The 18,339-nt window shown below is 55.8% G+C and overlaps 1 long non-coding RNA gene across 1 annotated transcript; it reads right to left on the reverse strand.

Moving 5' to 3' along the window:
• Positions 1 to 305: 305 nt before the first annotated feature.
• On the reverse strand, positions 306 to 16,015 carry LOC129509694 (uncharacterized). Its single transcript, XR_008664386.1, has 4 exons — positions 15,928 to 16,015; positions 15,696 to 15,816; positions 820 to 1,237; positions 306 to 537 (listed from the first exon to the last, which is right to left on the reverse strand). It is a non-coding gene; the product is annotated as an uncharacterized LOC129509694 (long non-coding RNA).
• Positions 16,016 to 18,339: the final 2,324 nt, after the last annotated feature.

Consider the following 18,339-nt stretch of genomic DNA (forward strand, 5'->3'; position numbering starts at 1 on the left):
GCAAGCTCAAGGCGTGGGAGACAGTGCGTCTGGGCTCAGGAAGGGTTCCCCAGAGGGACGGTGTCTAAGTGCAGCTCCGTGAAAAAGCAGAGGAAAGAAAAGGAAAAAGAGCAAACCGGGCGCTTCACGGCCACAAGCGGGCTGGCCCGGGGCCAGTCCCTGGATGAATCATGACTCAGTGCCTGGCTCCAGCTGTAAATCTGGGAGACAGACAGGCGGCTCTCTGGAGGGACCGCCGCTCCCTGGGGAGGGCTCCAAGTTTGTCACCAGCTAATAGGGAATAAAAACACATCCGTTTGTGTGTGCGGAGACGTCTCAGTCTGCCTCCACAGGCACGAACACACACGCTCACACACACGGACCCCAAGCAAGGGCGCAGAGCAAAAATAGCAGGTTGCCGCAGCTGGGTGCTTGCAAGAATCCGTGATTAGGACGGGACTCGTCGCTGTCCAAGCGGAGGCTTCTGGGAGAAGACAGGCCCAGCCCGGGCTCGGAGCTGCCTTCCTGAGGAGCCGGGCGGTTTTCCCTTGTTGCTGCCTTCAAAGAGAGAGGGACATGATGGTGTCAGGGAGCAGGAGGGGCAGGCTTGAGAAGCAGGCCGTTGGGCTTCCAGCCTCAGCTTTTCCAGACTACTTAGGTGACCTTGGGAGAAACTGCTGCTCGACCTAGGCCTCAGTTTCCCCATCTGTACATGGAGGAGGTTAGTCTAGATCAACGGTGGTTAGTCCAGCTCAGTGGACTGGTGATGGCTTCTTGGGACACTCTAATGAGAAGGAACCAGGCACAGGCAGGGGCAGCGGTGGCACGCGTGCTACTTACCGTCCCTTGCCTCTTGAGTCCTGATGCTCTGCGAGTCTGCAATCTGACTTCTGGGGCTTAACCTGGGCTCCAACTTGTGGGCTGGGGTGAGCTCATCCCCGTCATAAGAGCCCGCTGTGCATCTCTTCCGAGCGCCACTGTCAGTGACGTCACGGTGCACAGAGCAGAAAGGCAGCCACAGCGGAAGTGTTTATGCCATGGAAACCAGCAAATGCCACAGAGCAGGGTTTTACTGGTTCACAGACCAGGGCACGGGGAGAAGGGAATCCAGGCAGCCCCCTGTCCTAGGATCCACTGGGAGCCATTGGCCCCTGGCAAGTGGCCAGTGCCTACTGATGCTAGAATCCGATCCATTCTGTCAGAGACTCGTCACCTTGTTCTGGATCCTCACACCTTCTGCCTCAGTCCATTCAGGCTCCTGTAACAGAATATCACAGACCGGGTGGCTTATAAAAAAAAAAAACAAAACAGGTATTTATATCTTACAGTTCTGGAAGCTGGAAGTTCAAGATCTCAAGGCACCAGCGGATTCAAAGTCCAGTGAAGGCAGCTTGCGGGCTCATGGATGGCCACCTTCTCTCTGTGTCCTCAAGTGGTGCAAGGGGCGAGGGAGCCCTCCGGGGTCTCATGACCAGATCACCTCCCAAAGGCCTATCCTCCTCATGCCTTCACACTGGGGAGGAGGGTGCAACATAAGAATTTTGGGGAGATACAAACATTTAGTCTGTAGCATTGCTTTTGCTGCATGCAGCCCCATTCAGGGCCCCACCCAATCTGCCTTGGCACCAGTCATGCCGTCCTCCTCCAGGAAGCCTTCTCAGACAGCTTGAGTTTGCAGTGATGACCCTGCCCCCCTCCCCCCCAACCACCACCCTCAGCTCTCATTTCACTTATTGTGTTTGTTGGTTCTGGGATGCAAACTGTCTTCCTGGAAAAGGTTCAGAGGCTACGTCTCCTCCTTCTTCATCCCACAGTCAGGGTTCCACATAGGCCTAGTCATGGAACAGACGTCTAGGGAGATACCAGCTGAGTCATTCACTGCCTGGGACAGAGCCCCAAAACGCCTGTAGCCATCACCCCAATCAGAATCCTATATCCCAGGTGGGGAAACTGAGACTCCAAACAGCACGGAGCAGCCTATCTGCAGCCGAGCTCTAGAACCCAGGTCTCCAGATGGCCTGCACACTGCCTTAGGAGTCCAGTTCACGGATGCAGAGATTGAGGCCCACGGAGGTCTAGAACCAAGCTCCCAGCGTGACCCTGTAGGGGAGTCAGCACAGATACCCAGGTCCCCAACATCCGGAGGGGGGCCGTGCCCTCTACACCAGCGCCCCCTACCTCTCCCTTCACTTCACTCCCAGCATCACCCTCGGCTTACCTAACTAGGCCTTTCCGTGTCCACGGCAGGGCTCTGGAGCCTACCTGCCACCTCTCTCTCCACCCCCAACATCAGACCTTGAGGGTCAGGTCAGCAACCCGTGGGGCCTGAGGCCCCAGAATCCACGGGGGCTGCTTTCTCGGGCGAGGAGCAAGGCCCAGCCTGGGCCTGCCTGGGCTGCATTTGGGGCCGCCTCCTCCCCGTGCTCTGTCCTCAGGCTGCTGCTTAACATGCACACGGGAACCTCAACGCTGAGCGTATAGATTTCTCTTTGTCTTTGGTGGTAATTATTAGCTGTCTCGGCGGGTGAATGCAGGCAGAAACAAAGGCAGCAAGGGTTGTAAAACCTTTTATCTCGATCAGGCCGCATTATTTGATAAGGTGCTAAGCTAATAGCAACGCATGTCAAATTGTGTTTAGACAGATCGAGGGGCTGGGAATGGAGGGTATATTTGTCTCCGGAAACCTGCACCTGCAAAGGATAAGAAGTAAAGCACGCTGATATTCACAGCCCCGTGCAAAACGCAGACCGCGCAGCTTCTGGGGCTCCTGGCACAGAGACTTCTGGGAAAGGGGGCCAAACAGGAGGCTGGGAAGGTAAAGAGTGGGCCCACGTTTTGCTCATTTCCACTCAACACCATCTCAGGGTCTTTGCCCCGAGCCCCACAGGTCCCCACAGGGCTCAGCAGCACTTCTAGGTTCCCTGGCTCCCAAGCCAGAGCTCTCACCATGAGCATGTATTAAACCCCGAGTATGTAAATCTGTCCTGTGTATGACGTCGACTCCTATAGACAGAATTCCTATCCACAGAGACGGCATAGACCCTACAGAATTAGTCCTGAATCATGGGCAGCCTTGAGAAGAGGCTCACAAGGGCCGGGAAAATCAAGGCAGGCTTCCTGGAAAAGGTAAGAGTTCATACAGGCCTCGCAGGATGAGGAGGGTTTGGAATGCAAGCCTGGGGAGAAGCTCCCCTAACCACCAAGCTCCAGACCCCTCTCTGTGAACTCCCAGGGGCAGATCCAGTCATCTTCCAGATCCTGCCAGGCATTTCCTTTGGTTTGTCCTTCCCAGACCCTCCAAGAGAGCCTCACTCTGCCTCAGGATCACCAGAGCACACTCACGGCCGACCACTCTGTGCCCGGAAGGGCCGGCGGGAAGGTGGTGGCAGAAAAAGAGAAGGGGAGGATGCACATGTCACGAATATTTATGAAAGCCTTAAAAAAAAAAAAAAGTGCAAAGCCCTTTGAAACAGCGTATTTGTGCCTAGGAATAGTCCCTAAGGAAATAATCGGGAATGTGTACAGGTCTTGAGCACTCGGGATGCCCACCACAGGACTGTTTGTGTCAGCAAAGGATTGCAAGCAACCTTCAACGTCCAACAATGCAGGATCGGTTGAAAGAAATACTCAGGATCTTCTCGTGAAGCCACTGAGAAGTAATCATGGATCGGAGCCTTGGCTGCGGTTCTCCCTGGAGCAGGCTCAGGACCCAGATGCAGGTATATGCAAAGGCGCAGAAGGTGAAGCAGGCGAGTGGGGAGGCCACACGGGAAGGCAGGCAGTATTGGCTGAGTTTTCAAACCAGCTACCGAGGGAGGTGATGGGAGGCTGATTCCTCTGGGTAAACTCCAGGGTGGGTGTAACACCTGCCCTTGGGGAAGGCAGCTGGGGTACCTAAGTACCAGCTTGCTTCGGTCCTCAACCAAGGGCTGTGGGAGGCCGGAGACGCCAGTGTTGACCCCCAGGCACCTCCAGTCTGCCACCAGCCTCCTGCAGTGAGAGCCCCCGAGAAACAAAATGCAGGTGCCAACAGGTGGGATGGGCAGCAGCAGTGGGCTAAAGGGGCAGGGCCACGGGCGCGCAGGCAGGGGCAGCACTGTCACTTCTGTGTTTCATCTGAACTAGAAAAAGCCCGGCTCAAGGAAGACAAGCTTATTTCTTTGCTTCGGGATGCCCGTTGACGTACTGATGTGCACTGGGTGAGTCCCCAAGCCCTTGACTGTACACCTGCCCTGGTTTTGTCCTCCCGAGGCACACCCGTTAGTGGCTCTGGGGACATCGGTGCCTTCCAGAACAGAGCCTGGGAAATGCCGTCACAGTGGTGTCCTTAGGAACATGGGGAAATGGAGAGGCAGGTTCCCAGGGTCATGGGTGCAAAATGCCCCCATGTTCTTAATGTGTGCGAAAAGAAACTGACCAGCTTTCCTCTGGGAAAACTATCCTCACCCCATCACCCCAGGAGAGGCCTGTCCGAGGTCACTGAAGGCAGCACTGTGATACTGCTGCACAAAAAAAAAAAAAAAAAAAAAAAAAAATAGCAAATCCAGAAGCAATCTAAAAGCCCATCACATGGGGAATGGCTAAATAAACGCTGATAGATCCACACTCAGAAATACTGTCCGGCAGTAAGAACGAACGATGTACAGCTATCAGTACCAACGTGGAGAAAACCCCAAGACTAATAGTTAGGTGAGAAAATCCAAGGATGGAACAATACATACTGTGTGATACCGTTTCTGCTGAAGAAAAACACATCCGAACACACTAACAATACAACCATGGATCCCCACGTGCACAGATATAAATGCGTGTGTGCCCTCGGATCAAGAGGGGTGCATGTCACAGCCGCAGCCGGGGCTCTGCTGGCAGGAGAGGCCCACAGGACCATAGCGAGGTCTGTCTCCTGCCGACGAGAATGCCTTCCCCTGTGCCTGGTGTGCAATTAAAAATAAATGAAAATGTGTTAAAAGAAGGAAAAGGGAGAGCCTAGCCATATAGCCACCAAAACACCAAAATATTTACAGGGTTTGTCTCAGGGCTGGGATTAGGGGTGTTTTTAATTTTCTTCTGTTCGCTTATCTGCATTTTTTAAATTTTCTACAATTTAAAAGTAGAAGTAACGTTTAATTAAGTGCCCGCTGCACCGCCCCCTTCCCCCTCCCCATAGGAAGCTGTCCCCCCTCCGCCTCCCAGGAGGGTCTGTGCCTGCCGTTTCTTTCCTCGCATCCCTCCCAAGCCACTCGAGGTTCCCACTCCAGGCATCCTAGACGTTGCATCCTGGGTGGGACCGTCCGAGGACTGAGGTGCTGGCTTTCCTGATCATCTCTGTGATTCTCTGTGCAACCTCAAGCCACGCACGCACACCCTCTCTGGGCCTGTGTCGTCCTCTGCCGACGGGAATTCTAGAATCCAAACCACCTTCACCTGCGGCTGGGAGGCCGGGGAGAGGATAGTCGGGCGTGTCTTGTGTCGACTGCCCTGCTTGTGTGCAGCTCACAGAAGGAGGAGTCTGAGCAGAAGTCACCCCCACCGGCCGAGTCCCAGGACCCCAGGCCTTGGCAGGGATGCTCTGGGTCAGCTCCGGGGCCCCACTGGAATTCAAAGTCAGGCTGCACGTGGAAACGTGAAAGGGGCAAATGAGGCACGTGAGCGGTGCTGGGCTGGAGGAGCTGTGTCGCCCTCAAAGCAGGGCTCTGAGTGTCAGATTTTCCACTCTATTTCTCCGTAGCATGTTCTGCACATCCCGGTGCTAAAAATAACTGTGGCGTGTGAGTTGGGGTGGGGGAGGCCTGGGTGGCTCCCACGGCCATTGGAGCTGGCTGGGCCCAGCAGCCTCCCTTCACCTGGGCAGGACACGCCCCGGCTCCAGGGAGCTCTCCTTGCCCACCCTCAGTCCGTGGCCCATGACTTCATCTCCTGCCTAGGGCCCCGCGCAGCCCAGAAATCAGGGATGGAAAATTCCCAAAGAGATCATCTCTTCCACCGCTTGGGAGGAGCACAGTCACCCCTAGAAGTCCTTTGGGATGGCAGAGAAGACCCTTAGATCTAAGGCAGTTCCCTGAAATCGCATCTGCCAAATGGCCCACATGCTTCACTTCGTGGAAAAATATTTCCCGAGCCCGGCTGGGATCTCTGCTGCTCCCACGGAGGCCAGCTCCCACTGTTTGCCCCCGCCCCCCTGCCCCCCAGAGGGAGTTAAGAGAGAAGTACTGGTTCCAGGTCCGAATCAAAGTGAACACAGGGGCAGAGGCATGGAGCAGTGGTGTCGTCTACTCTCCTCCGCGCCGGGGTCCCCCCCCACACCTAGGGGTCACTCCAGCCACCCCGCTGGTCACAAGGTACAAAAGGGCCTTCCCCCCACTCAACCATCCCTGGTGCCCTGTCCAGCAGTGAGGACCCACGGGCCATTCATGCACCCACGCCCAGCCCAAGGGAGGATCAGGGGACCTTGAGGATACTTGGGTCCTTGAAGAGCATCTGTTTAGTTCAGGGCTCCAGACAGGTGCACAGCTAACACTGCATCTAACCCACTGGCAGAGGGGAGGCATGGCTATCAGAGCATGCCCAGGGCAGGGGGGGGGTGTTGGGGGGGGTCTCCACAGAGAACTAAGTGCAGAAGCAGGGAGGCCTGAGGCCACCGGTCCTGTGGACCCCCGAGAATGCTAAGGAGAAGGACTCTCTGGGATTCAAAGGAGATAAACCTGAAAATGGGATTGAGATCCCACAATGAAGCCCTAGCTTTGAACGACAGGAGCAGAGATTGGGACTTCACTCCTGAGGCTACGTTTCTTGAAGAGTATTCCAAATGGTAGGGGGGCGGGGGCGGGGAGGCATGTTGAAAAGTGATTTTGTGAAAGAGAAGGTATGATGTGTGGGGTGTGTAGACCCAGCAGGGGGTGGGCAGCCCCAGGGGAGAAACCATGGCAGCCACACAGCCCTCTGGGAGCTCGACGGGCCAGGTGACCTCCCCTGAGCCTCAGTTTCCTCTCCTGCAGAATGGGGTGGAAGCCCTCGCAGGGCAGCCGGGAGGTGTCTGGAGCTCCCGCAGGAGCAGGAGCAGGAGCAGGAGTCAGAGTGGTACCACTGGAACAGAAAGCCCAAGGATGAAGCCAGCGGAGAGCAAAAGGAGGCCGGGAGTCCCAGCCATAGAACTGAGATGCAGAGATGCGACGACCGCGTCCCTCCAACCTCTCATCCTTGCATCACTTCCACCTCCCCAGCCCCTCGGCCCCTTCTCCTGACGACACAGAGCCTCCAGGGGAACCGAGTGCGGACCTGAGAGGGAGCATGCAGGTGCTCCGGGCCCGGCTCTGTCACCTCCAAACTGCGTGGCCCTGGATGAGTCTCTTCATGCCTCTGAGCCTGCGTCCTCATCGGTGAGGGGACGAGAAGGATGACGACAATGACACATCTGAGGTATTCCCGCGTGCATGCATGCCGGGCCACGTTCTTCATGCTTAACGACTCCTTGGGGGGAAGCTCTGCGACGACCATCCCATTTCACACATGCAAACTGACACAGAGAAGTCAAGGAAGCTGCCCAAGGCCGCAGAGCCAGGGGAGAAGCCAGGAGAGGTCTGCCGAAGAAGAGGTCGCGAGGATCAAAAATGGTAGAAAAGAACTGCTCTCGACCATGGACCTTGCTGGTCGTCTTCCCATGCGATTAGGATGCTGCGGCAGGTGCAGTTTCGACGATGCCGGCTCCACCATCCCCACACCCCAGGCTCCTTGACGTGACCTGCTCTCCTCCATGAGGCAGGGGCTTGTGTTCTGCTCCCTTCCTGCCCGTGGGTGGGCCCCTGACTGCTCCATTCAACGGAACGTGGCAAACCAGCACCCCCAGCTCCAGGTGTGGCCCGGCCCCTAACTAGTTGCCCCACTTTCTGTGTCCTGGGAGCCAGCTGCCACTTGGCAAGTGTAACCAGCCTGAGCCCACCATGCCGGGAGAGCCCCGGGGGAGGAGACACTGCCCAGACAGAGGACCCTGAGGGGCCGGGCACGGGAGGCCGGTGGCCGTCTGTCGGGTGACTCCCAGCCCAGCTCGCAGCGTGAGCCCCAAGCGCGGCCCACCCAGCAGAGCCCAGTCGGCCCACAGGCCTGAAGCCACAGGAACACATCGGTGCAGCCCCTGCGCTGGGGCATGATTATCACACACCTGCAGGGGCAGAACAGATGCCCGACTCCCGCCTCTCTCAAGGCACGGGCATCAGGGCCACGAGTAGCTGAGGCGTCCGGCTCCCTTCTGCTCCGCCTTGGGCCCCAGCCAGGGGTCAGCCTGGGTTAGTGCCCTCACACGCTGGCCAAGAGTCCCTGCTGCTCAGTGAGGAGCCCCAGCACCACCCTCTGAGGTCCCTCCCGGCCTCCTCCCATCCTGCCGCTCCACTTCCACCGTGGGGCTCACTGCGGCCCAGGCTGTGCAGCAGAGCCACACCGTGTGCCGCTCAGATGTCCGAGGCCCCCAGGGTGCGCCCGGCCCGGCCCCGAGCCCCCAGGGCCTCAGGAAGAGAGGCGCTGCAAGCCCCTGGCTCCTGGAGACCCAGGAGATGCACCCTAGCAGCCCTCCCGCCGGCGCCTCGGGGCTCTGTGCCTCCTGGGTCCACCGTGCCCTGGGCCACGACGGGCCCTAGACACAGACGATCCTGTGTCACCCTCCCGGGCACCCAGAGAGGAAGACAGCGCCATCGGCTCACTTTTCAGGTGAAGAATCTGAGGCTCAGGGATGGTGAGTGATGAGGGCAAAATCATACGGCCGTAAAGTCACAGAGAATATAAACCTGGAGGCCCTGATTCCCAGGCGCTCCTTCTTGTCCACTGTACCAAGCTGCTGCCCGCAAGTACGCGTGAACACACAACTACGTTACGCTGTGCTCCCCCAACAACCTACCTCTACACGTTCAACAAACATGCAGTTACACACGTGCAGAGGCACAGACTGGTGGGTCCGGGACTGACAGGTGCACAGGCGTAGGTACACCTGACACTGGTACACACTGGTCCGTAGCTGAAACCCCACGTTTACCCAGTGGCACGCAAACACTCCCCCAGGCACATGTTACATCGTTCTTACACATAGACACAGGCACTCGTGGCCGTGGCATGTGCTCACACACACACACACACCTATACTGCTGGCCTCACAGACTCATCTGCAGAGATCTGCATTCATACATCCTCATAACACACACACACACACACACACACACACACACACACACACTGCACCTTGTTTAATGATGCCCGGGAAATGAGAGTCATTATTTTTATTTAAAAAAAAAAAAAAAAAGGAAGAAAGAAGCCTCTCAAATGCCAATAGATTCCAGTGTGTTTTTTCAGTATTAAAAGGTTTCACAAGCAAAAGTCGCCCAACAGTGCCACCTGCTGAAGGCCGGCTACTCACGGCCCTGTCCCCTCGTGCCCTTCCTGCCCTCAGAGGAGACCCTTCCTCAGTTTCCCCCAAGGTGCTCAGGGCCGCAGGGAGCTGCATGGGGGGAGCCGGGGAGAGGAGGGTGGGGAGTGAATGCAGATGGGGAAAGAGGAGGTGCTGAGGCAGAGAGGAACCTGGAGAAGGCAAGACGGAAGCCGACTCCCAGCCCCAGACAAGGAGAGGAAGATGGAGGGAGAGCAGCCCCGCAGGGAGCCAGACAAGGCAGGCAGGAGCCCAGGGAGGAGGACCCGGGGTGCAGACAATTCAAGACACTGAGCACAGAAAGAACCAGACCTGGAGGACGAGTTGGGCATGCCACGCCAGGAAGATAGGGAGGGGGTCGGGGAGAGACGGAGAGACAGGGACAGGGACACCTGAGGAAGGAGGCAGAGGGGCGGGCCACTAGGACTTGCAGAGCAAGCTGTGAGCCACCCCCTGAGGCCCCTCGGGGCCTCGCCACGAGCCCTGGCCATCCCCCCTCTAGAGGACAACAGAGACCTGAGGCTGCGCTCTTGCTCTGGAGGCTGGGACGCCCATGCCTCCCCCAGCCCTCCAAAATGCTTGTCCAGCAGCCCCTGGGTCAGGATGGGATGACCCTCAACAGGGAGGGCTTCTCACATGGAACATCTGGGCTGGTTCGAGGTACAAGGAACACTGTTGAGGGGACTTGTCCAAGGTCACACGGCACTGTGGGAAGAGTCAGCCCTCTGGAAGCTTCCCAGGGCCAGGCACTGACCTCCACCCCCCATGTCGTGTAAGGCAAAGACAACCCCTAAGGAAATACAGACCTTTGGATAGACAGTGCCCTGGAGTCATGCCCCCAGCTCCGACTCATCGTGCTCAGTGGGTCCAGGACCACCCCCACGGCAGCTCCCCAGCACAGCTCAGGGGTAGCGGGGCAGGCGGCTGAGCCCCAAGTCCCCTGTGAGGAGACTCAGCCTCACCACCACCAAGTCAGTAATCACCGCTCTGGGGCTTAAGTGGGGTCAGAGCTGAACCATCAGCAGAAAACCACAGACCCTCAAACATTAGGACATTAGTTCTGGATGAGGCTAAGTCCCACTGGGCCCTTCCTGAGGGGACACTGCACAGAGGAAGGGTGTGCAGGAGGGATGAGAATCCCAACCCATGCAAATCCTCCAAATCCTAAGGCCTGGGCTCCCCGCAGGTGGCAATCCTGGGGGGCTTCCTCCTACCTTTTGAGGCCCTACGTGCTTCCCTCTCCTGGTAGGACACTCCCTCCAACAGAAAGGCCCCTGGTGGGGAGTCTCAGGGCAGTTTTCCTGTTAAGCGGCCTCATATGTGTCCCCGCAGCTCAGCCCAGGCTACCAGGAGACGTCTCTCTCACCTTTGTTAAGACACACAGGACCTTCCCTGCAGCAGAAAGCCTCCGAAGCACAGCACAGAGCAGGTGCTGGCTGGCATCTAATTTGCATGTGGTTTGCATATGCTTCCTGACTTCTCAAAATACCAGGAAACCCTCCTCCATCCTATAACTTCTCGACATTCAGAATCCCTCCTGACTTCACAAGAACTGCTTCAGGGCTGTGGACTTCCACGTGCTTAGCTAGAAAAGGGGTTCACCTAGGAACCAGAGAGACTCTAAACGCCTTGAAAGGTGAGTCCTGGCTCCAACCTACTTTTCCAAAGGGTCATGTCACCCACGCACTTTTGCTGCCCCTTCCCCTCCTGTTCAGCCAGACCACACAGCCCCTACCTGAAAGCACCCTGGTCTTCCACCTCAACAGGAGCTGGCCGATGCTATTCCCTGGACCTGGGATGCCCTCTCCTCTACCTGCAAAACCTCAGTTTACCTTCCAGACTCAGTTCAAATGGAACCTCAACAAAGCTCCTGCATGTAATCTTCCCTACCTCAAGGCCACCGAGCAGAATTATTGCCACTCAGTGGGTCCCAGCACTTTAGCTCATTAACAGCCAACAATTAAGGGGATGATTTATTATATTACAAAGAGGTGTCATCCAGCACACGTCTTTCCTGTTAGACTGTGAACTCGTTGAGGGCAGGAACTGTGGGAGATGCAGCCACCACTGCACACCTACAGCTCCTCACTCAAACACACAGTGATGTCCCCTCCGTAATGCCTAGCCTGGATTGCATTAAATAGTGGCAATACCCCGCTCAGGATTTTATAACATGAAACAGAGCACAGAACAGGGGGTCCTCAGAGACCCTGCTCTGTGTAGGGCCCTGTCTCCTGCGATGCACCTAGCTCATCACAGACAAAACCCCAAATCAGGATGGACGGCACCAGGTCGAGAGCCTTGGGCCCACAGGTGAGTGAGGCAAGGGCACCAAGGCTGCTGTTTAAGAAGCAAATAACCAAGCAGGGAAATTTACAGTCAGATAATTGGCAGCTCCGGTGCATAGTCAAATGCAGTAAATTAAGTGTTTTCCTGTAAATCAAGTTTATGATTTGCACTGGAGATGTAATTGTTAAAACTGTTCATTTTACCCGCAAATAGCAGTTGAAAGAAACCAATTTAGGAGTGACAGATTGGTTTTGATTCTAAATGTAGTGCTAAAACAGTTAATTTTAATAACATCCATTGGACAGGAGTCTGCCTTTTACTTAATATCATAGTCAACAATTTGAAAACTGCGCGATCAGCCACTGCTGCTTCCGCTAAAAATTAATCCCATTTTTCCCCCAAATGGAGGCATTTCTCAGCAGGAAGTAGCATCTCCACGCAGGAGGGCTTTCCTCAGTCGCAAGGTTATGGTCTTCCCACACTGCGGAAGGAGGGCCACAGAAAGGTCAGCTGTGGCTGCAACAAAAGGCACAAGTCCTGGAATACTGGGATGGAAAGGGACCCCTCCAGGTGGAGGAGCACCCTAGATGGCAAGCAGGATCTCCGTCCTCCACTTGCGCCTGAATGATGCCTCCGGGGAAGGAGCTCTCGCTCCCACATGCCTTCTTCCCGCCGGGGGTCAGGTGGGGACAGCTCTGAAACTGCGGAAATGTCAACTCCAGTCTCCACGGTCCAGCCCTCCAGTAACGGGAAGATGGTCCCCAGGTCTCTGCTGCTCCCATGCAGCTTCTCCTCCTCCCTAGACCGCACATGCTCATGCCCACACCCAAAGTGGTGCAGTGTGCCAGAGGGTCTCAGACACCAGTGGGTATCTAGTGGGTCCTTCTGAAGGAACAGGACAACATCTCAGTTCAACACTTGTCACCATCCTCCTTGTCATCTCAGGACACATACCCCAGTCTGTCAACATCCCCCGTTGGTTTGTGGTGTCTAAGACTACACTTGCTATTTTTGCCTTAATCCAATTTGGGTCCTAAGCACACGGTGGACCTTCAGCTTCTGGTACATCTCCGTTGGGCTAAGGGGAGCCCATGAATTGTTTTAGCGGCTTACCCTAGCATGAGAGGGGGCCCCTGAGGAGACAGAGCTTCTCAAACTTCAGCACACATCAGAACCATCTGGAAGGACTAGTAAAACAGAGTGCTGGGCCCTCACCCCCCTAGAGATTCCAAGTCAGTATGTCTGGATGGAGCCAGGGAATCTGCATTTCTAGAAAGCTCTCAGGTGCACCGATGCAGTCAGCCAACAAACCTCACTCTTAGTGGCACTGATGTAAGGGATCCGTATTATCGTCAACACCACCAATCTGCTGCAGACAGGGAAGCCTGGGCCCAGACAGCAAGAGGCAGAGGGGAGCACAAACAGCCCCCGGACACCAGTGCAGCAGCCCCACCACAGAAGCGCTCTCTCCCAGGGCACTGCCGGAGCTCCAGATTTCCAGCAAGGAAGATGCACAAATCAGCCCATTTACCCAGCTTTCGTTCAATAATTTCGAGAGGTATTAAAAAGGGAAACTTTCGTAAAAGAAGGAAAAAGCCTGTTCATTTTCATGGCCACCACTTGGAGGAATGGTTTTCTGGAGTCTAGGCAACCGCTTGTGAGAGTCTATTATAAAGGGAAGTCTAAATCACATTTATGGCTCATACTGTAAGGCAAATGTAGGTATTAAAATTGTTCCTTTTAAATGATAAACACCCGCTGAAATGGCGCAATAGAGCCACATCAGAGACTGTTTTCACCCAAAACAAACTGACTCAGGAAAGGCAGTAAATAGCAAATTTGACTGCAGACCCCATCACTGCTGTTGATCTAAGGAGTGAGGAGGGAGGGGGCGATGCAGAGAAGCTGGCATGAGGAAACCAGGTCTGTCTCTGTGTAGCACCTCACCCGGCCCAGTCTTCTCCAAGGCCTGAGAGCTAAGATTTCTCCCCAGAAGGGACCCCTGCTCCTCGTCTCGCCTGGTTTTAGAGACCAGGGCCTCCATTTTACTGTGCATATCACAATTGTTGTGGTTTTGATTTCGAGAGGGAAGTAATGGAAAAAATAGTTAATCACCCATTCATAATCTCTTAAACATTATTTTCAAGCTGATAGTTACAAAACAAAATGCAATCTTTCTAGCATCTTCAAGCAATTACTTGTCATTTTCCCAGTTTCCATAATAAAAGGAAATTAGGCTGGGGGGTGCTGGTGAGGGGGAGGGAGCAAACTCCTGACTTTGACTTTTGAGAAGATGAAGGACAGACTTTAAAGTTAAGTCCTACCCAGGTTTTCCTATCACAAAAGAAGGCAAATGCCAAGCCAGGCCAAGTGATAGGAATTGAGGTGGGGGCTTCTCCTGACCTACCCCACTCACCCCCAAATAAAAGATAATGTGAGTCTAATCACCTCAGCTTTGTTAAGCAAACTTGCCTCTACCCACCCCCTGAAGGAATTCAGGGGATATATCCACCTCTCTCTCTTGCCCTAAAGAGATTCAATAAATGAGGAGTCATAGCCAGGAGCCAATTTACCTCTTCTGATCATCATAGCAAGGGCTTAATTCATGATGGATGGATGGATGGTTGATGGATGGATAGATAGTTGCAAGGGTTAATGGATGCATGCATGGACAGAAGGATGGAGGGATGGAAGGATGAATGGACAGACAGACAAATAAATAAAAATAGACATTGTTTCTTGAGATTTCTTCCATTCTGAGACAAAACTTATCAAACTCTCAGTGTGAAATGAGATGTCAGGGTAATACCACAATGCTGTGCAAGTTTCTAATTCTTCCTCTCAATTTCTATAATCAATAGTGTGGGGACGGTGCTGGTCCTAGGCCAGGCTTGGAGCAGAACTGCCCTTGGATTCCCCACAAGGCAAGTCACACATGCTAATCCCCTCTTCCCCCCAGACATTCTCTGAGATGGATGCTTCTATCCCTACAGTCCAGAGGGGGAACCTGTGGCCCAGGGAGGGTTAGTGAGTTGCCCAATTTCCAAAAGGTAATAGCAGTTAGAAAGTGAAGCTTTAACATCCAGATCCGTCAGGCTCCAAGTCTTTGTATTTGTGTGACCGGGGGCTCCAGAGATGGCCTCTGAGGGTGGGGCAGAGCAATACTCCCAGCTAGGCCAGGGAAGGCTCCTCCAAGGATGTGGGTAGAGACATTGTCAGGAGCTAGGAGAGGGGAGGGATGCTAGGCAGGAGGCAGGCCCCCCAGGATCCAGGGCCTGGAGAGTTGGGGAGTGGGACAAGGACTACGGGGGGGGGGCCAGAGCAGGTGGGGAGGGGGGACATGAGCCTCCCCCAGGCTGGCCCAGTGGCTACTGTCCCTGGGCAGCTGGGCAGGCAGTGGCCCTCAGCCCAGAGTAGGGAGTGGGGAAAGAAGTGAGCACTCGAGTCGCTCCCTGCCCTTGATCCTCACCGTGGAGCCTGGGTTTCTCATTTTGAAACCCGTGGAGCAGTAGTTGGCATTTAAAAAAAATGTAAATCTGACAGAAGACAGTCCCGTCATAGTGTTTCTCCTTTACGAGAGTTTAAGAGACTAGAGGGGTCAGAGCAGCTCCTGCTCCTGCTGAGCTGCTTCTGTGAAGCTTTGAGCGTGGAGGGCCAAGGGCGCAGGGCAGCATGTTCACAGAGGCCCGAATGAAAGGGAGGATCAGGGAGGACGTGCCTGCTGCCCCAGCCTGGGCGGGCCACGCTCCCCTGGGCCCAGAACACAGAGCAGGACGCGGCAGGGCATCCCCAGGCCTCCGGCAAGACACACAGACAAACCCGGCTGGGGAACGCAAGTTAAGTCTCACCACTCAGACGGGGAGCATCCCATCCCCCTTCTCCTGGACACCCACCCTGCTCTGTCCTCCAACGATTCTTCAAGGAGGGGCCTCGCAGAGCCAGAGAGCAGGGTCTTCCACTCCCCCTGGCCCCCCAGGAAAATACCCTGATCCCACCACCGTCCAGAATCGCCTCCAGTTACCTCATGTCGGGGCAGTTCCACTAGTGTGGAGCGAGGTCTGTGCTAGGGATGGAAATCCCACAATGCAGGACGTCCAACGCCTGTGCCCAGGATGCTCCCAGCGCGGCCCAAGCCGGTCGTCCTGCAGAGAGATGCGTGCTTTGGACAGAGGAGAGCCCCAGGGTTATGGGTACCCAGAGGAGAAGCCCCAACCTGGCCAGGAAGGTGGTCTTCCTGGAGGAAGAAGACACACCTGAAGCAAGCCCTCCCAGAGCAAAGGGAAGGTGGCATTCCAGGCCAACCCACACGTAGCGGTAATGGCAACGGCTATGAATGAGAGACTCCATCTCGCCTTCCTGATGAAGAGGAAGAGAATGTTCACGGTTCCTTGGAGCAGGAGTCCGAGTCCCTTATTTCTGAGTGAGGAGACTGAAGCTCAGAAGGGTGAGGTGCTATGCCTGAGCTTGCACAGCCAGCTGGTGGGGTGGGGTGGGGGTGGGGGTGCGGGTGGCCAGAGGCGCTCCCAGCTGCCAGGCCAGCTACTCGGCCCCACATTGTGTGACCTGAGCTACGCCCTTCTCCAGCCGAGCGTCGCCTCGAGGAAGGTAGAGAGAGGCCTATGGAGGGAGCAGAGGTCCACTCCACCCCCCACCCAATGGACCCGCTCCCAGGAGCTCCCCTGAGGGACAGCGACTCAAGGGACCCAGCCAGTCTTGCGAGATCCCCAAGGAGCACCTGGTGAGACACAGGGAAGCAGAGAAGCCAGTCACCATATTAAGGTCCCTCGGGGCAACAGGAGGCTCTGCTGGGCCCACATCACCCCCACTCGCCTGCCCCCCTTCTCCACAGCCACCCCCAGAGGACGGAAGGGCACCCCCGACTCCCACTGGGGTCCCCTTTCCCCTCGGGAAATCCCAACACATGACCCATTTGCAAACTGGCTGCCGAGCCCACCTCAGAGGTGGGGGGAGACCCTCCCAGGCAAACCGGCAGAACTTGGGCATCAGGTGACCCATGGCAGCCAGGAGGCCCCGCTTCTCCATGCCATGCGGCCTGGGGGTCAGGAATCACAGTGACAAGAGTAGGACGGGAACAGCAGCAGACACCCAGTCCTGAGAAGCTGCCTTCTGGCAGCAACACACCTGAACCCCACAGCCCTGCCAGGCAGGTGCTGCTGGTACTGTCCCCATTGCGCAGAAGGGGACGCTGAGGCTCAGAGATAGGAGGTCGCCTGCCCCAGGCCCCAGAGGCAGAGGTTTGGAAAGATGACCCATCCCTGCAAAAGCGAGGTGCTATATCCCCCGCTGGATGCTCCACCCCTGCCAGCACCTCTTGGCCTGGTGGGGAAAGAAGGGGTCCCACGGAGGCGGGCTGGCCCAGAGCCCCGGGGTGGGCAGGGTGACCAAAACATTCGTCCAGCTGGCGACGTCTGAGGCTCTGCTCTTGGCTGGCCGTCAGCCACCAGCTGCGCGGCCCAGTCCCTGCACCACCTCCTCTGGTCTTCGTGAAAGGGCTGAGCCAGACCACCTCTTTGTACCACAGGGCACCACAGGGCCCTCGGGGACGCCCGGAGGAACAAGCTTGCAGCCCAAGGGGTTTCTGAAAAGCAGGGCAGACCAGTGAGGCTGGACACCTGCTGTGTCTCGGCTGAGACGTGCACCTGCAGCCCCCGTGGGTCGGCCTCTTCCACTCCCCCCTGGCCCCCCAGGAAAATACCCTGATCCCACCACCGTCCAGAATCGCCTCCAGTTACCTCATGTCGGGGCAGTTCCACTAGTGTGGAGCGAGGTCTGTGCTAGGGATGGAAATCCCACGATGCAGGACGTCCAACGCCTGTGCCCAGGATGCCTTCCTCTACATGCGTGCAGCCCATCACTCGGGGAGGGCGATCCAGATCACAAGACCCAGGCCCTGCTCTCTGGGTTCGTGCCGTCGTCCTGCAATGCCCGCACGAGCATCCGGGACGCTGGAACAAAGGATCACTAACCAGGTGGTTTTTTGTTTGTCTTTTAAAGATTGTATTTATTTATTCATGAGAGACATAGAGAGGCTGAGACACAGGCAGAGGGAGAAGCAGGCTCCATGCAGGGAGCCCAATGTGGGACTTGATCCCGGGTCTCCAGGATCATGCCCTGGGCTGAAGGCGGCGCTAAACCCCTGAGCCACCCGGGCTGCCCTAACCAGGTGGTTTTAAAACCACAGAAAGTTATTCTCTCGTTCTCTCGTATAGTTCTGGAGGCCAGAAGTCTGAAATCAAGGTGTCAGCAGGGCTTTGTTCCCTCCAAGGCTCTAAGGAAGAATTTGCTTCTGCTAGCCTCTGGCAGTGGCCAACAAGCCCTGGCCCTCCGTGGCTTCTGGCAGCGCAGCTACGACATCTGCCTCCAGCCTCGCGTGGAATTCATCCCTGTGCAACCCCCAGGCCTTCAAATCTCTCTCGCCTTATGATGACACCAGGCATGGGGTTTGGGGCCCATCCTAGTCCAATACGGCCTCACCCAATCCAGAATGACTTCATCTTAATTTGATTACATCTCCAAAGACCCTGATTTCCACATAGCCTGGTACCCAGGGGTTAGGATTCCCCAATAGCTCCTCTTTTTTTTTTTTTTTTTTTTTTTTTTTAGGAGGTGAAGGGAAATAATTCAACCAATGACAACACTCAGGC

Source organism: Nyctereutes procyonoides, unplaced genomic scaffold (assembly GCF_905146905.1).
Source record: "Nyctereutes procyonoides isolate TBG_1078 unplaced genomic scaffold, NYPRO_anot_genome, whole genome shotgun sequence".
NCBI classification, from domain to species: Eukaryota; Metazoa; Chordata; class Mammalia; order Carnivora; family Canidae; genus Nyctereutes; species Nyctereutes procyonoides.